Source organism: Poecilia formosa, unplaced genomic scaffold (assembly GCF_000485575.1).
Source record: "Poecilia formosa unplaced genomic scaffold, Poecilia_formosa-5.1.2 Scaffold167, whole genome shotgun sequence".
NCBI classification, from domain to species: domain Eukaryota; kingdom Metazoa; phylum Chordata; class Actinopteri; order Cyprinodontiformes; family Poeciliidae; genus Poecilia; species Poecilia formosa.
The window spans coordinates 818620-828552 of NW_006800106.1; the positions used below are offsets into that span (position 1 = coordinate 818620).

At 37.8% G+C, this 9933-nt stretch overlaps 1 protein-coding gene across 1 annotated transcript in view; it reads left to right on the forward strand.

Annotated features, from left to right (window-relative positions):
* The window catches only part of npffr1l2 (neuropeptide FF receptor 1 like 2), a 96624-nt gene that overhangs the window by 64702 nt on the left and 21989 nt on the right, over positions 1-9933 (forward strand). The gene's annotated exons all lie outside the window — the stretch shown is intronic.

Sequence of the window (9933 nt, forward strand, 5' to 3'; positions counted from 1 at the left end):
TTAACCCTTTTAAGGCCGGGCTGCACCTAACTGTGCAAAAATATGTTCACATAAAAAAAATATTCTCTTTATTGCAAAATGTCTTGATGGATCTTAGCATTTGTAATGCAGTAAAAACTGTAGTGCAGCAAGAAAACAACATAAAACACGACATTTTCTTTTCAATACCTTAAAGCTACAAGATGCAAATGCTATTCATATAAAGTTTTTACATATTTGTTAAAATTGTCACTATTTTACAGACAATCTGTAAAAAGACAAAAAGGTGCTACAAATATCATCTGAAGAAAAGAACTGCTCCAACCAATCAGAGCCAGGAGGAGAGTCTTAGCGCTGTCAATCATCCTCATGTAGGCGATTCTAAATGTGCGCAAGAAAACCGATTATCTGCCTGTATTATGCTAACTAGCAATAGCATTATATACTTAGTTTTTTTTTCTTTTGCTACCTTTTTGTCTTTCCTTTGGTTTGTTGTATTTTCTTCTAATTCATGTAAAGCACCTTGAACTGCCCCGTTGCTGAAAATAAAAACCTTACCTTAGCATTCATGGCAGGAAAGAAGCTCTAATCTAGCTGAGAGCACAGGGGAGAGAGTGAGCAGCGCATGCATGCGATGATTAACAGCGTTAAGACCCTCCTCCTGGCTCTGATTGGTTAGTGGCTTGTTTCTACAGCTAGTACTGCAAGAAGGCAGAGGAGCTCACGTCTTTCATTATCTGTCTCTTACTATATACATTTTAACAAATATGTAAAAAAAATGTGAATAGCATTTGCATCTTGTAGATTTAAGGCATTGAAAAGAAAATATGTCGTGTTTTATGTTGTTTTCTTGCTGCACTACAGTTTTTACTGCATTACAAATGCTAAGATCCATCAAGACATTTTGCAATAAAGAGAATATTTTTTTTATGTGAACATATTTTTGCACGGTTAGGTGCAGCCCGGCCTTAAAAGGGTTAACGCCAGCAGTGCTTAGGCGGGTGCGGTGTTTGCAGACAGCCTGGTGAGCCGAGAGCAGAGCTGATTACGGTGATGAGAGGAGGAGCACCTTCAGGCGTCAGTGTTCCTTCCCGCGGAGCTCTGCTTAATGAGATCTGAGCTCCTGAATGGCTGAGTTAGTGTAATTTAAGAATGAAACGAAGCACCAGCATGTGTCTGGCTAAGCTAGTCCTTTCCAATGGCTACCCTGAAGCTAACCAAAGTGCTTTGAGTATGGGGAGCAGTGATTGGAAGTGATACCAACTTCTGTGAACTTTAAAACTTGCTGCAGTATCTCAGGGAAGTGCAGCCTTGTGAGACCGACCCAAAGGCCGACCTGATTTTTTTACAAACACGCCGGCCAAGACCGGAGAGGTGAGGGGAGTCGTCTACTTGAGGTGATCTGTGAAAGTCCTGCTGCTTTACATTTCCTTAGGCTTTTTGTAACATATCTTGACTAATTTAACAGATGGGCTATACTACTCCATGCTCATTCTCAATTATTGATACAAACTTTAAAATCCGAAACAGAAGTAGCCCTAAAACTCAACATCCTTACTATTACATTGTATCAATTTTCAAAATCAACCCAGCCCTGTGTGTATATTCATGCCGAAACAACAAACGTCTGGATATTGCGGTCCAAACAGTCCTTTGTTTAATTATTAATGCATACACTGATATTATCGACATGATTAATAACGCAGATTTTTGCAAACATATTATAAGCAGTGTTAAAAACTCACTGACAGTATTTTTAGCAAAACTGTCAAAACTAAAAATCGCGTGAGGACTTATTAGCATCATGTGACGCCTGTTCTTTTATTCTGGTTTAAGCTTCAGAACTGAGGTGTGACATCACACACAGCTCACAAAACCAGACATAAAATATTGGGTTCAGGAGACGAGATGGGAGCTGAACAATAATTTATTGGGAGAAAAAGGAATTGCTACTTTTTTTCTTCACACTATTTTTTTTTGTTGCGATCACGTTTTATGACATTTGTTATAAGTGTACAATCATTTAGTCCTAAGCTTGTTTTAGAATGTCAGAAAAGTATAAAAAATTATCCCTGTCTGTCTACTTCTACGCAAAACATTTATATTAAACTGTGTTTTAGGGAAGAAGTGTAAACTCCAGACTGTGTCCATTTAATTCACACTGTAATAATGTGCACAAACATTTTTACCAACAATTTGAACGGCTTTAGCTTAAATGGTTTCTTTGCCAAGATAAAAGTCAAGCTGATCAGTCGCACTGCACAAAGGTTTGAATGTGTAGCTGGGAATCAGTTTTCAGTTCAAACAGGCTAATGCAAGTATTTTAGGAAATCCAGTTTTAAAAGTTGCAATGGGACAGAATTCACCACTGAAACTACATTTGGTGTTTTAAAAAAAACCCAACAAACTTCTGTTTTGGGATTATGTTTCTGCTTCCTTCAGTTCCCACCCGATTACGGTCCAAACTTTCGACTTGACCATTGCGACATCTTGATTCTTTTCCCACCGGGTCCGTTTGCAACGTGTGGGACCGTTTCTCCCGGTGATGACTTAACTTAAGGCAATCCTTCGGTGTCAGACAAGCGACATCTAATTTGACTCGTGAATAGTTTGTTGAGGTAGAGAAACTGACGATCAACTGTTCGGGGTGCGCGCGTCCCCCGGGTGCCAAATGGGCTTAATAAGGGCTTTTCTCCAAAACTCTGCTTGTCTGTTTGAGATGGCAGATTTTAGCAGCGCAGCTCAGCTGTCATGGCTGTCACCGCCTCTCAGTTGCTCATGTCAACTAAGTACCCAGCAAACTGAAAGGTAAGTTTCAGTAGCGGCCTGTCAAAATGTAAACTTGTACATTCAGTCAGCCAGAAATAAACATGAAGGCGGAATCTGATTCTTTTCACCAAGTGAACAGCGAGGCTGTTTGGGAGCGAGGGGATGCATCGTCTCCTCCGCTCTGCTGCTTAGCTTCTCGTTGTTAATTGAACCTTTTATTTCCTCATCATTGTCATCAACAGCACTGCACCATATCTGTACATACAGCTTGGTTTGTTGCAGTTTGTAACTTTTATAAAAGAAAAATGTTTGACATATTTGCTAAAACTGTCACTGTGTGCTGAGAGCATATTATCTGTGAAAAGATCCAACAGCATCTAGAGGAATCCTGTTGGATCAGCAATACTGAACCAACAAATGATGCTGCAGATTGTAGAAAAACCACTGGGGTGATTCTTCCTGTAAATTGAATCATTCTGAAATTAACCCTTTCATGAATAGTGGTCACTTCAGAGGACAACGATCGAAAAGCCGTGTTTTTTTATTTTTATTTCTTGTGGATTTTTTACGCTATAAATGCAGACAGAGCACTGAAGTGGACACTAGTGCTTCATACAATATACTATCAACTACTGGCCATCCAGTAGTTGATCCAGTAGTTCAAGAAAATATTAGTTGAAAAAATGTTTAACAAAAAATGTGTTAATTTTTTTTTTAAATATGGCAGTTATAGAAAAAGGCAACTCAAGAATATTCAGTCCCTCCTTCCACTTTAGAGGACTCAAAAAATATTTTGACATCAAGTAACCTCTAAAGAAGAATACTACTGACGTTTTTCCCTAATTACAACTGATCACCTAGAAAAAAACGTATAAGTTTGTTCATGCAGTAAGTCACTCAAAAACACTCTGCATCATGATCCTCCATCTACTTCCTGTCTTCTTCTTCGTGGATTTGTACCAGTAGTAACATCCGGGTGTTGATCCGATGATGCAAAAAAAGTGTTTCCATTGCAGTTTTGTGAAACAAACCAGTAATTATATGATCTACTGACAAAATTTGTAATGTAAACACAGCTAGAGTGTGTTTCGCGCTGCTGACTTTAAGAAGAGGGAAGTCGTCTCCCAGACTGCGGCCGTATCTTCAGCTTCCTGATTTAAATCAACCCTGTTGTGAACACAGAAATGCTGCTGCAGGTTCGGTTCTTCATGCTGCTTTCTGCAGAGATTGCCATAATAGTAATAATGTGTGTGAAGATTGTCAGCAGCAGTAAGACATACCTGTGATGCCAAGCAGTGAAAGAAAGGGATGATATCTCCAACCTTTTTTTTCCCCCACGTCAATATTCCATTTCACAGCAGCTCCAGTCACACGGGCGGCACATACGTCGCAATGCACAGCCGTCGTAGATGTGCAAAAGATAAATCTGCAGCAGCCGTGTGACGGAGCCAAAACTTCTGAGGAACGTTTCTGGCACCAGGTCTAAATCCACGCCTTGAGGAGTTAAGGCATGAACTTACAGGTCGTCGTCACTGGTGACGACCTGTTTTGACCTCCTTTTGCATGTCAGCAGTGTTTGACACGCCACTCTGTGGACTGTCTTTGCTTACAGCACGTGGATTTTATGTGCAATGACAAAGACAAAGACAGAGCACTGGTCTCAGACTGATGGCTGCCGTTGCTGAGCCGTAGCTCAGTTCAGCTGCAATATGAGAGGTACTTATTGGACACGAAGAGTTAGTAACTGCATTTCATTGATCATATATTTGCGCAATCTGACATTATGGAAGATAAATTCGCACAATGGAAACACGCCAATTTTGGAAAAAAAACAAAAAAACTCTTAGTCTTCAATAAATACGTTTTGGAACTAGATAGAGGTGTTTTTTTTATTTTTTTATTTGTATTTCGTATCACATGATCAACAACCGTGTTCTGGCACCGACAAAAACCACAGGATCAGGAAATGGTTTGAGGATCATGACGTGTTTTTTTTTAGTGACTTATCGCGTGAACGAACATATTCACGTGACTTTTATTGCATTTCTTACCAGATGGAAACATCACAATTGCAAATTTGTGTTTTTCTTTTCAATATTAGTGGAATATCGGCAAAGTTTTACACACATTTTTTATTTAAATGCAGCCAGTGAGACATGTTTCCTGTTCCTTTAGCTGCAGGGAGAGGCTTCGTGTGAATACACTGACTGGTGTTTATCCGGCTCAATCGTTTTTGCAGATACTATAGAAATATTTCTATGACAAATGAGGTGATGAAGAGCAAATGAAGTGTGTAGAGTAGACAGGACAGCGTAAGATCTGGATAGACAAGGATGTTTCAACAAGACATAAAAGGTTTGTCAGATTAAAGTCACGCTTTGTCACAGAATGGAAGGAGAAGCTATTCTTAGACATGTTTGTAGATAAATTAATTCTGTCTTTTTTGTTTTTGTTTTGTTTTTTGGAAAATATATAAAAATGTCAACATTTCCAGGTTTAGTTTATTTTTTTTTTTCCTAATTACAAATGATTAATGTTTATTTAGATTTTTTTTTAAACAAATCTATCTCACGCACCAGAGGAGTACGCTCTCAGTGTTCCTTTCAGCTCAGACACGTGATCCATGTGACAGTTTCCTTCTGCTCTCGTTAATGTTTAGGGTGACCATGAAGTCCTTCATCTGCACACTGACAGAGCAGATTTATTCATTAACGTCTTAAATTATTTTAATGAGTGCCCTTTCCTTTGTCGTCCTTCTGGAACATTTATTTATTTATCAGCCGAGAACAACAGGCTGAACAGCTCTCTCTCTTTGCAGTATTGAAGTCTCAGTATGTTATTGGGTTTAACAATGCTTTTCGGTTCAGATTTTAAAAATTCAGCTGAAAAAGTAATGTGCCAGGTAAAGTTCATAGTTATCAGAATCTGCATTGCATTTACCACTAAACCTTAAAGCAACAAAACGGCACCACAGGAGGGACTAGTGGTGGAGCTGGAGTTTTATATAAGAGATGGCCAGAAGGAGGGCAAAGTTTTATTATCAGGTTCATATACTCAAAAAAAAAAAAAAAAATTCTGTTTCTATGACCTGGTTTCAGGGACCGAATGACCATTGGGAGCACCGGGACATTTCCCGGAGGCCTGGCTGCTGCTCAGCAGAAACTCAGCAACCAGGCAAGAATTTGACCTCAAAGTGCATTTTATTACTGTTAACTTTTATTTAACCGGGAAAATCTCGTTGAAATTAAATCAGTGATTCTTGAGAATAGGGACAAAATGGGTTTTAATTTTCCCATATTTTTTAAAAATTATTTCTCAACTTTTTGTATGCAAATATGACAAATAATGTTTAGGAACTGTAAAGATGCTAAGGTACAGGCTCCCAGTTGCAACATTTTTAAAAAATTACATTTTTAATTGACCTGACCCAGAACTTTGTCATCACCATCTGACAAAAATAAATATAAAATGATTTTTAAAATACCCTATTAGTGATATTTTTACTCATTTTACAGACAAATGCTTCTCAAGAAACAAAAGAAATATTATTTAAAACAAAAAACAACAAAAAGTCCATCTGACGGAGTTGACACAGAACTGAAGGTGGTGACAAACTAGTGAGTAAAATGAAAAACTTGATACATGTGAAGTAATGCAATTCATGTAAAATACATTAAAATGAATTAATCGCACATTTAAGGGAGATTTGACAACAATTTCACTGAAAGAGTCACAAAAACTCTGATTGAGTTGACGAAAAGCCAAAGTACCTCAATTTATATGATGTTATTCTGAAGGAGGTCATATTGTAGCTTGTCAGGTCCATGAAATCTTTACAGTTTACTAAAATTAAGCATTTATTTTCACAAAATTTCATCAAAGTTTTGTAAACTGTCAGTTATGGAGTTGACACATCAAGGTTGTGACGAGCAACTTAGGAATAAAACAGAAGAAAAAACTAAATAATAACTTAAGCTAACCAGAGCTAACTAGCTCTCTTAGCAAAGGAAGAGAAAAGACGACATCATGGGGTCCTCAGAAGTTCTGGTGCCCCCCAATAATGCCTGATTTTTTTTTACATTCTTTTCATGTCTGACGGTGTTGACAAAAAGGGACAAATTTCAACGGAGTTGGAAAATATCTAAAAATTATTTTTAATTCATTTTATCAATACTTTTATAATTATTTATATGACTACTTATACTTAATTGTCATAACATATAATTTTAGTATTTCTTTAATTGGTTTAAACTATTATAATGTATTGAGTTCTGCTCCGGGACAAGGGATTTTACAGGCATCATCCACTGACTACAATGTTTAAAATAAAAAAAAATATTCAGCAAACACAAGAAAAATATACATTGTTGTGCTCACATGACCCAGGTTAGATTAGTTAGATATTTGAAAAAAATATATTTTGTGTATATTTTATTCAAATTTGGTGCTTTATCCATAAGACCTGTTCTGTCCCTATTCTCAAGAATCACTGAAATATCTCCCTTGCAGGAGAATCCCGACCAAGAATAGCAGCAGCTCACAGAACATTCACAGCAAAACAGAGAAAGCTAACGGCGTCATAAACACGTGAGTTAAGAAGGTTCCTCGATCAAAACATTTACAGAGCGATGATTCCTTCTCAAAATCAGTAAGAACCTTAAAAACATTTAGTGACAACATCTACTGTAGGTTCATAAATACATAAACCTAAAGGGCCTGCCGAGCCGCGGGGTCGTGCATCACTCAGAACGTTTAAAAGGTACAAAAACTTCCATGAGGCTTTGTACACGCACAAACTCAAAAGAGCTTAAAGCTTCATAATAAGGACAGTCAGACGCACAAACTTGGTGCTCAAAACTAATAAATTGTTCTGCTAGTCATTGTACTCTGTAAGCCACAAGAAATCTTCCGTGTAAACTAGTAAATCTCAGCTTTTAGTTTCTGTTGTACTTTTAAAGTCTAAAGCTCTGTTTCATTGTCAGGAAATAACACGACTAGACCGCAGAGAAGGTCCTGAGTGTTTTAACCAGCCTCTGTATGCCCACCTGTTTGGTTACGGATATAAAATGTTCTCTGGCTTAGTTGAATAAATCAATACGGAGCTGAATAAGGCCACAGACAGAAAGGGTCCCCTGCCCCACAGATCATTCAAATCCACCCCATGTAGATTGATGAAACTGATTTTATTGAACAGTGAACTGGAACTACAACCAGAAACAATGTATTGTTGACTTTTGCCCACATCCAACATCAACCCACCGCAGCGAAGCGTCTCTGATCACCTGCTGCTTTCACATCGCAAGTACAGATATTTTATGTTTCTGCCATAATTACATCCTCTCCTTCTTCCTCATGTCTCTCCATGTTGTTTTCCATTTCAGTGTTTTTTTCTTTTAAACTGCTATAAATAACTCTCTTCTAAATCACTCTGCTAAAAGTAATAACATTTTGTTTATTATGTTCATTTTCTGTTTGAAATACTGAAGCAAATATTCCCTGTAGTTCTGGCTTTATGAGGGGCACCGATAACCAACTAATTACGCCTGACAACATCCTGTGATTCCTTCTTATTCTTCCTGAAATGAGCTCGACTTTACTGCAGCAGCTCATCATATCTTAACCAGACGTGTGAAAAACAATGCTGGTATCTGGCCCACGACTCCAGATTCATTTTTACCTGTCAGAGCGGTCCACGGCAGTGCCTTGTTGTTTCGGACAAAGATTTTTTTTGTATTAGTTCTTCAGTTCAAACACACCGTCATGCTAACATAATTTGTTCCACTGATGCCAAGCTTCAGAGGCCGACTCCGCCATGACAGACATCAAACAACCCGAGCGCTCGTCAACTCCTGTGACGCTTGTCAAAAAACTGCATGATCAAAAATTTGACCCATGTTCAAAATAATGCTGGAACGTTCAGCTTAGTGTTCAAACATTTTCTATAGACACATTGCAACGTAATGTCATGCACACATGATCCAAAAGAACGGCCCGTCAACCATGATTACCACTGGGTTTAGCAGTCAAGTTGTCAACACGTTAAATCTTAAAGATATGTGTGATGGAGAAAAGAAAAAGGGACGCTCTACTTTGCTATTGATTATGAACAATACAACAAAGCCAGATCCTAGGGTATTCACATTTCACCTGTCAGTAAAGCTGGTCAGTTATGCTAGCTTGACTTTGACAACGCTAACATGTAGATGTGCTGCAGAATTCTTTGTGTTTTACTTCAGTTATAAAACCCCCCGAAAACATAACGGATTAAATGTCCTGTTCTTTGTGTGGAAAATATTTTTTTGTTTTTAGGTGTTGAATCCTGAAACATAAGTGAAGTTGTTGTCAGTCTGTGCATAGTGTATCCAACACATAGAGCCAGAAAAAAAGAATGTGAGAGGGTTTGAGTTATTCTTCAATGTTTTTTTGGTGTTATTTTCCCTATACTGTTGTGCACTGCACTAAATTAATAATCCCCACATCTCCAGGTTTTGATTTTGTTAGCAGAATTGTTCTACCACAGCAGAACAATGGATGGTAAGTAAAAGAATCGCGTTGTGCACTTGCATGAAATTTCTGGACATAAACAATAACATGTATTGTGTTTATTTAGTGAAACCCAGTCGATTGGATCGAGGCACTGATTTTGTAGCAGCAGTGGACAGCTGATTGGATTGAGTTGTTAACTTTGAATCAGTCTCTTGTATACTGAACATCTGAATGGACAATCTTGCGTTTCCTGCCAGTCACTGATTTAGCTGCATAGCCTCTGTTTTTGACCGTTCCATGGCACAGACCAACTCTGGCCTGAAGTCAAGTTTTGAGGACTAGTGAACTACATCCTTTGCCACTACATGATGTCTCAGCATAAATTGCATTTATGTCAAATGTTAAGACTAATAGCAGTAATTTTATTGATCTACAACCAAGATGTTCATTTACTGGTGCATTTGGACTCTTGTCCAGTTAAAGCACCCATTTCTAGGCCTTTGTTGTTCTTCCACGACTTTCTGGTTTTGGTTTAACTTAAATGCATTTTAGTAGAGCAGGTAAAATTATTATAAAAAAAAACACCTCAGCATGTACAACACCTGTTTTTTTTATCTTTATTTATTTATTTTTATTTTATGTTTTTTAAATGAATGACCTCAATAATTAAACTCCACAAATTGCCTGTGGGTTTCAGGG